General features: G+C 51.7%; 1 long non-coding RNA gene across 3 annotated transcripts; it reads left to right on the forward strand.

Moving 5' to 3' along the window:
- Positions 1-5,025: 5,025 nt before the first annotated feature.
- LOC311372880 lies at positions 5,026-8,512 on the forward strand. 3 transcript variants are annotated; one of them, XR_014642096.1, is made up of 5 exons: positions 5,026-5,118; positions 6,017-6,133; positions 6,861-6,926; positions 7,516-7,596; positions 8,442-8,512. It is a non-coding gene; the product is annotated as an uncharacterized lncRNA (long non-coding RNA). The 3 variants fall into 3 exon arrangements; XR_014642098.1 differs by lacking the exon at positions 5,026-5,118 and adding an exon at positions 5,166-5,520; XR_014642097.1 differs by lacking the exon at positions 5,026-5,118 and having other exon boundaries at positions 5,166-6,133.
- Positions 8,513-9,331: the final 819 nt, after the last annotated feature.

Raw genomic sequence — 9,331 nt, forward strand, 5'->3', positions numbered from 1 at the left:
CGGAGGTTATAGTGATGGAGGTTATAGTGACGGAGGTTATAGTGACGGAGGTTATAGTGACGGGTGATGTAGGTTATAGTGATGGAGGTTATAGTGATGGAGGTTATAGTGACGGAGGTTATAGTGATGGAGGTTATAGTGACGGAGGTTATAGTGACGGAGGTTATAGTGATGGAGGTTATAGTGACGGAGGTTATAGTGATGGAGGTTATAGTGACGGAGGTTATAGTGATGGAGGTTAGTACTGACGGAGGTTATAGTGATGGAGGTTATAGTGATGGAGGTTATAGTTATGGAGGTTATAGTGACGGAGGTTATAGTGACGGAGGTTATAGTGACGGAGGTTATAGTGACGGAGGTTATAGTGATGGAGGTTATAGTGACGGAGGTTATAGTGATGGAGGTTAGTACTGATGGAGGTTATAGTGATGGAGGTTATAGTGATGGAGGTTAGTACTGATGGAGGTTATAGTGATGGAGGTTAGTACTGATGGAGGTTATAGTGATGGAGGTTATAGTGACGGAGGTTATAGTGATGGAGGTTATAGTGACGGAGGTTATAGTGACGGAGGTTATAGTGATGGAGGTTAGTACTGATGGAGGTTATAGTGATGGAGGTTATAGTGACGGAGGTTATAGTGACCGAGGTTACTGTGATGGAGGTTATAGTGATGGAGGTTATAGTGATGGAGGTTATAGTGACGGAGGTTATAGTGACGGAGGTTATAGTGACGGAGGTTATAGTGACGGAGGTTATAGTGATGGAGGTTAGTACTGATGGAGGTTATAGTGATGGAGGTTATAGTGACGGAGGTTATAGTGACCGAGGTTACTGTGATGGAGGTTATAGTGATGGAGGTTATAGTGATGGAGGTTATAGTGACGGAGGTTATAGTGACGGAGGTTATAGTGACGGAGGTTATAGTGATGGAGGTTATAGTGATGGAGGTTATAGTGATGGAGGTTATAGTGACGGAGGTTATAGTGACGGAGGTTATAGTGATGGAGGTTATAGTGATGGAGGTTATAGTGACGGAGGTTATAGTGACGGAGGTTATAGTGATGGAGGTTGACTAGAGCTACACTGCACTGACCCCTAGTGGACAGACACGGTCTGGCTTGTGCAAACCATGGCTGGATACAAAGTGTGTGTGTGTGTGTGTGTGTGTGTGTGTGTGTGTGTGTGTGTGTGTGTGTGTGTGTGTGTGTGTGTGTGTGTGTGTGTGTGTGTGTGTGTGTGTGAACGTATTGCGCGCGCGCACACACACACACACACACACACACACACACACACACACACACACACACACACACACACACGCATAATAGCCCCGTATAGTGGACTCACTCGGACCCCCTTTGATGCGATGGAGGCTGACAGGCGTGAAGGAGGTCCAATCGGCCGCGTAGCACCGTCAATTAACCGTCCGTGGCCGGGTGAAGCCGAACATAATTGCCCGGGCCGCGGCCTGCCCACGGCGGGCTGAGACGGGCATTAGCGCCGCTGCCAGGTGACCATTAGGCACAGCGGAGCCGCCGCCGAGAGCTCCTCCAAATCACATAGTTACAGTTGCTAGGCAGGCCTAATTGGCATGGCATCGCCAAATGGCTACAGCTTTTCTACATTTCACACTTTCACAATTAATTATGGAGGTAAAGTTCGTCTTCTTTTGGATGCGTTAAAGTTTTTATGATCAGATTGTCGAGAGCGATGGAAGCAGTCTGCCGTCGAGGGCTTAGGGTTAACCGCCTCTTGAGGATAATCAAATTAATGGTTTGTAGGCTGTTCGATAATTATAAAAGAAATAATCTCACACACACACACACCATCTGATGCTGCTAAAACGTGATGTTTTATAATGTTTTATTAATTATATACAATGTTTTAATCAAACCGTACAAAAACGGTGTGGCCAATGTAACGTAGAATCGATGTTCTCTTAATATCTTTATAATCTTAACTGTACAAACACAGCTAAAGGCAGTAATTCTCATTCAGAAAATCATTTGTTTGTGATTATATATTTTTTGAGATGGGTTACACAAACTCTTCCCTGTAATTGTCGCATTACCACGCATTGTCATCGTCATTATTAATTATAACACACTACTGCTCTGTAGAGATCCTCTGACCCTTGATTGACAGGTGAGATGATCAGGGGGGGGCGGGGTTCTGGACTCCATAGACCTCAGGAGAATAAGCCCCGCCTCCGAGGCTCCGGTTCCCTCGGTCAAACGGGGTGTACTGCTGGGGGGGGGGAGGGACCTCCTCAGGGGGTGTACTGCTGGGGGGGGGGGGGGGGAGGGACCCCCCCTGGTGCCCTGGAGCACAGGGGGAGGTCTTCAGGGATCAGAAGGTCTGGAGGAAATGGAGGTGATCTCCGACGTGTGAGAGCTGCTTCATCTCTGAGCGTCTGTTGGTCAGGTCTTCTGTTTCCTGTTGGAGCTCTTTGGTGAGACCTTCACGTTGTTCCTCTGTTGAGTTCAGATTCTCGGTGGAAGTCCGGCCGGGCCTTTTCACTGGTGCCCACCAGAGCGGTGAGGACCTGCTCTCTGTCTGCGTTCTGCTGGTTCCATTCCGTTGTGCGTTGGATCTCCTGAATCATCCTTTGTCTGTCCTGAATCCTCTGCTGAACCTCAGCCTCTATCCTCCCCAGCTGAGCTGTCCTCGCCTCGTATTCCTCGTTCAGAGGTACAACAGGATGGGACTCTGACACACAGACACCTGCTCCGTCTGGCAGAGGAGCTCCAGGAGTTGGTAGTGTGTCGTCCACACCCTGGCCTCCAGACGGTCCATGGGCTGGACCAGCAGATGTCTCCTCAGGCCTGCCGCCCTCTGATGGGGCTCCAGGTGGGCGTGGCAGTAAGGCAGGACTTCACGGCCTCCAGCTGGGTCCCAGTGCGGACGTCACGGGGAACTCCTCCTGGCTTAGCACAAAGCTCTTTCTGTCGGACAGACTTTGTAGACTCTGCAGCCGTCCCTGAGATGAAGGCGTCGACCCGTGGAGCCGGTCTTGTGTGGAACCGCTCGTTGCAAACAGGACATTTGTACCGGACCTGTTCATCCCAGAACTTGGTGATACAGGTTCTGCAGAGGTTGTGTCCACAGGGTGTTGAGACGGGGCTGGTGGACTCCTCCAGACACATCGGACATGAACCGATCCCTGAACAGGCCACAAAACGAGCCCTTCCTGGCCACCGAAAAATGCAAATGTTCAAGTAAACTAAAGCAGAAACCATCAGTAAGATATTTGAGCATATACAGTACATGAGCATAAAGACAATCAGTAAACAATTCACAACAATACCACTGTATGTGCCTGTGGTACATAACGCCGGCAGTGCTTGACTCTAACTGGAGTGTTGACTAGTTAACTCTAACCCCTGAGTTAGTGCATGAGAGGGGGAGCCCTCCTGGTCTCCCTCCTCAGCCAGACGTCCCTCTCAGGGGCCGATTCACAGTCAGCTATAATAATAACCAGGGTTCACCTCTTGATTGGTAAATGGTGTGAATGAATGTCCCTCTGGGTGTTTGCGTTTGTTAACCTTTCCTTCAAACGGGCCACATAATGTCTCCGTCAACCGTATGGTAGATATGTGAATACAGTCAGCGCCGCCGCTCCCCATACGCAGAGTACGCAGAGCGCGTGGGGCCCCAAGTACCTGGGGGGGGGGGGGGGGGGCCCAAGTACCTGGGGGGCCCCAAGTACCTGAGAGGGGGGGGGGGGCGGAGCAAGCTCAGCCTCTGCATGCAGCGTTTAACACTTAGTCTTAATTGTAGCAACACGTGGTTAACCTTTACAGCTGACCTGAGGAACAGACTGAGGTCGTGGCCTACAGAGAGACAACTGAACCAGGGGTCCCCGGTCGGCCTAGGGCCACATCTGATCCCGTCAGAAGATGACGGGCCCCTGGCAGAGGGCCCCTGGCAGAGGGCCCCTGACAGAGGGCCCCTGGCAGAGGGCCGTCACAACCGACTCAGGACAATCGTGCAATAATTGTAAAAAAACTGTACATATTATCTATTTAATATTTTTATGCGTACATTGCACTACTGCCTTGTACTTTTTTACTATTTTTTTTACTATTTCTATGTTGTGTGCGTACTTGGATGCTGCTACAATGTCATTGTACACGTTGTGACAAATCAAAGGATTGTGATTCTGTAAGTGTGCTCCAGTATTGTCACCTTATGGTATATCAAAAGTATGTGGGAGATTATAAAAAATCCAGTTCATCTCCTATGAACAGATAAATTAAAGATACACTGTACATACACAGTATTCACAATGTGATGAATAATGAACCATCTGGCAAAGGAAGCAGAGGGAGGAGGATAGAGAGGGGTACAAAGGAAGCAGAGGGAGGAGGATAGAGAGGGGTACAAAGGAAGCAGAGGGAGGAGGATAGAGAGGGTAGTCCTTTGGACCACTGGCAGGATGTTAGCCTCAGTCTCAGCCAATGTGACAACACACACACAGCCCTGCTGGTCCTATACAGGCCTAGTAGAGTTATCTACACTTAAACATGTACACGAGTGACCTAAAGCCAAGTAGTAGTAGTAGAGGATTAGTAGTAGTAGAAGTAGTTAGTAGTGTATAAGTAGTAGTATGAGTATTAGTAGTCTTAGTAGTCGTCGTAGTAGTAGTGGTAGTAGTAGTAGTAGTAGTAGTAGTAGTAGTATAGTAGTATAGTTTTAGTAGTAGTAGTAGTAGTAGTATGAGTAGCAGAAGAGTAGTAGTAGTATAGTTTTAGTAATAGTAGTAGTAGTAGTAGTAGTAGTATGAGTATTAGTAGTCTTAGTAGTCGTCGTAGTAGTAGGTAGTAGTGGTAGTATGAGTAGCAGAAGAGTATTAGTAGTAGTATAGTAGTATAGTTTTAGTAGTAGTAGTAGTAGTAGTAGTAGTAGCAGAAGAGTAATAGCAGCAGCAGTGCAGCGCAGCGGCGCCGTACTGCTGGCGGCCGCAGGGGGGCGCTGCTCCCCCTCTGCTCCCGGTCCTCTCCCAGCCAGTCCGTCCAATGTTGGCAAAACATCCCCCTCCTCGTCGTGTGGGAAAAAATGGCGGACACGCACTAAATCAACATCAGAACCAAAAACAAACACGTTGCCCAACAAAGGTAAACAAACTAGATATTGTGTTCGGTCCCCGGCGGGGGTCCCGGAGCCCTGCCCCGGCCGCTCCGCACTCACAGCCCGCGGCGGGGCTCCGCTTCCACCGGGGAGCAGCTCCGCGGGGGCTAGCCGCGCCGTTAGCATGCTCCTCCGGTAGCATCGCGGCACGCTGGATGCGGTGCGCGGTTACGTTCGCGTCTGTTTATTGATACCGCCGGTTCTCCTCACGAACGAGGGGGCTGCGGGCTCGAATCCCGCTCTTCTGTGCGGCGGCGGCTGAGCGTGGTTATCCGGGCGCGGACCCGTAGGGTCCCGACCCTCTGTCCTCCGGCGGGCAGGGAGGGGGTGGACCGCGGCGGGGGGCTACGACCACAACAACATGCGTGTCGGAGGGATGTTTCTTAAGTGTGCGTTTTGTGAATGGACCTCCACGCATGTGACGGTGGCCGCACGGCGGAGAGCCTATCTGTTATGGATCGCAGCCCCCCCTCCCTCCCTCCCTGCCCTGCGATAGGGGATGCGATCCATAACAGATAGGGTCAAATAGGGACCTCCACACATGTGTGGAGCTCCAGGGGGGATGCGATCCATAACAGATAGGCTCTCCGCCGTGTAGCCACCGTCACATGCGTGGAAGTCCGGGGGGGGGGGGGGGGGGATGCGATCGGGTCGGGGAAGGCAAGTTTAGTTTCTACGCATGTTGGACGTGAACGCAACAGAGTGGGTGTGTGTGTGTGTGGGTCCGTGTCGTGTGTGCGCGCCTGTGATTATATGTCACGTTCCCGTTAATTAATTAAACGCATCCCGATCACGCTGCATGCTGCATGGGGGCTGAGGTCAGGGTGGAGCTGAGGTCACCGTGAGATCAGAGGTTCTAACCCCGGGGTGCTGTCACTCTGCCAGGCGGAAACAGGGGGGAGAGGGGGGCCCTTCCGCCGCTCGGCTCTGGAAAAAGGCGCACTTCTGTTGAGAGGGAGTCGACCGGAGACGAGGAGCGGTTCACTGTTATGAAGTTTTAAGGTAACGTCATGTTTATCGACACACACACGTGTGTGTGTGTGTGTGTGTGTGTGTGTGTGTGTGTGCATCCGAGCATGTGTTTGTATATCCAAACGTGTGTGTGTGTGTGTGTGTGTGTGTGTGTGTGTGTGTGTGTGTGTGTGTGTGTGTGTGCATCCGAGCATGTGTTTGTATATCCAAACGTGTGTGTGTGTGTGTGTGTGTGTGTGTGTGTGTGTGTGTGTGTGTGTGTGTGCATCCGAGCATGTGTTTGTATATCCAAACGTGTGTGTGTGTGTGTGTGTGTGTGCATCCGAGCATGTGTTTGTATATCCAAACGTGCGTGTGTACACTCGTTGACATTCTGCCAACACTGTTTTGATCTCTACTGTAATGAATAACATTTTTCGTGGCCACTGAAACTAATTGAAGGGTTGGTTTGTTTAAATTGCTGCCGTTGTTAAGCAAAGGCTTTAACGCCTTTCCAATATCTGCTCTTCTGTATGTAAGCGCTGTGTGCGGCGCTGTGGCACCACGTGGGATTCTAACAGTTTGTTTTGCTGATGAATGCAAGCATGCGTCACCATGGCTACAGAGATGGACAGATCCCCAGAGCGCTACACAGTACACACGCTAGTCGGTCCATTGTACAGTTGATTACATAAGCGATGGGGTTCAGTTCAAGGCCCGTATTCTAGATGATCTTCTGATGGATGTTCTACTGCTGACGGTGACGTTGTCTCCACAGAAGAGGCCGTCGTCTTCAGACCTGGGACCGTAACGCTGAGCATGAGGAAACCAGTGCCACAGAAAGGTACCGAGACCAGGACCCTCTGGACCTGGATCACCTGGTCCTCTATCTGCTCCTCTATCCCCTGGTTCTGGACCAGCTGGTCCTCTATCACCTGGTCCTCTATCTGCTCCTCTATCCCCTGGTTCTGGACCAGCTGGTCCTCTATCACCTGGTCCTCTAGCTGCTCCTCTATCCCCTGGTCCTCTATCCCCTGGTCCTCTATCCCCTGGTCCTCTATCACCTGGTCCTCTATCACCTGGTCCTCTATCACCTGGTCCTCTATCACCTGGACCACCTGGTCCAGGACCAGCTGGTCCTGGTTTGGAGGAGGGGTGGCTGTAGGTTAAAGGTCATAGGTTGGAGGAGGGGTGGCTGTAGGTTAAAGGTCATAGGTTGGAGGAGGGGTGGCTGTAGGTTAAAGGTCATAGGTTGGAGGAGGGGTGGCTGTAGGTTAAAGGTCATAGGTTGGAGGAGGGGTGGCTGTAGGTTAAAGGTCATAGGTTGGAGGAGGGGTGGCTGTAGGTTAAAGGTCATAGGTTGGAGGAGGGGTGGCTGTAGGTTAAAGGTCATAGGTCATAACTCTCTCTCTGCGTTGTCGTTTTTCTTTCAGCCGTCGAATGGAAAGACGCCCGACGGGTCAAACACCCCCGCAGCGGGCGTCCCTCCAGAGTGGCCTCCCAGTACCAAGCAGGTACCAGTAACCAGTAACCAGTAGACACACTGGTTCATCCACTGTACACGTTGTGTCATATGATACGTCACATCTGTTGGTTTTTGATGCATGTTCCTGTCTGATATCATTGGATCAGAATGTTCTTTTATAGACTTATATATTGTTAATACTACACATGTTATATACTTATATACATTTATAAGATAATTATCCATTATTAATACATTTATTATCTGAAACACTAGAACCTCAGGACAGGATCAAATGTTTAAGTGTTGATGTCATATGCAGTGCCCTGAGGGAAGCGTTAAAGAAGGCCTGTACCTTTAAGGAGGTGGAGGTGTCCCTCCACCTCCTTCGATTAATCGAATTTTGATCGCGATTTCGATTTCAGAGTGAAACGATCACCAAACTAATACAATCGAGTTGAAACAATTATTATTACTTTTTCTTTTTTTAAGGGGAAATTTCAAAGTTCTCATTTTAAAAGTTGTTTTTTTTTGGAGAGAAATTCTGAATAAGTGCATCATGTTTTCAAACTCAAAAATAATCGTTTGAATAATCGAGATTTCAACATTGACCAAAACAATCGTGATGATGATTTCTTCCGTAACGGAGCCGCCCGGCCCGCCACTCGGTCCCGTGTGACGTCTGAGCGCCCGCGGCGTCGCCCGCGGCGTCGCCTCAACCCTCCCGCGCTGTCAGAGTTTAGACTTTTTTGACCCGGAAACGGTAGAGCTGAATGTCAACGCCCGCCCCGTCCGACGGCTGCTCTGTGATACTCTACAGTGTGAGCCGCCGTGGGGGGGGGGCGGTCCTTCAGCTGGCCGTCTGACGTAGCTCCGCCCCCTCCGTCCCCATAGGTCACTTCAGCTGGGAGAAGTACCTGAAGGAGACGGGAGCCAGCGCCGCGCCCGCATCCTGCTTCAGACAGGTCAGCCCCCGCCCGCCCCCACGCAGCACTCACAGGCCTCGCTCACGACCCCCCCCCCCCCCCCCTACGGCAGGTGGGGGGGGGGGGGGGGGGGGGGGCTGGTCACCGGGAGGTCGCTGGTTGGATCCCCGGCTCCTCCTGCTAGCGGAGTGTGGAGGTGTCCCTGAGAGAGACGCCTCCCCCTGACTGCTCCTCCTAGAGGAGTGTGGAGGTGTCCCTGAGAGAGACGCCTCACCCTGACTGCTCCTCCTAGAGGAGTGTGGAGGTGTCCCTGAGAGAGACGCCTCCCCCTGACTGCTCCTCCTAGAGGAGTGTGGAGGTGTCCCTGAGAGAGACGCCTCACCCTGACTGCTCCTCCTAGAGGAGTGTGGAGGTGTCCCTGAGAGAGACGCCTCCCCCTGACTGCTCCTCCTAGAGGAGTGTGGAGGTGTCCCTGAGAGAGACGCCTCACCCTGACTGCTCCTCCTAGAGGAGTGTGGAGGTGTCCCTGAGAGAGACGCCCTCACCCTGACTGCTCCTCCTAGAGGAGTGTGGAGGTGTCCCTGAGAGAGACGCCTCCCCCTGACTGCTCCTCCTAGAGGAGTGTGGAGGTGTCCCTGAGAGAGACGCCTCACCCTGACTGCTCCTCCTAGAGGAGTGTGGAGGTGTCCCTGAGAGAGACGCCTCACCCTGACTGCTCCTCCTAGAGGAGTGTGGAGGTGTCCCTGAGAGAGACGCCTCACCCTGACTGCTCCTCCTAGAGGAGTGTGGAGGTGTCCCTGAGAGAGACGCCTCCCCCTGACTGCTCCTGACCCGCTGGCTGTCGCCCTGAGGGGGGGT

This window comes from Micromesistius poutassou (assembly GCF_964030765.1).
Source record: "Micromesistius poutassou genome assembly, contig: SCAFFOLD_5087, whole genome shotgun sequence".
Lineage (NCBI taxonomy): Eukaryota > Metazoa > Chordata > Actinopteri > Gadiformes > Gadidae > Micromesistius > Micromesistius poutassou.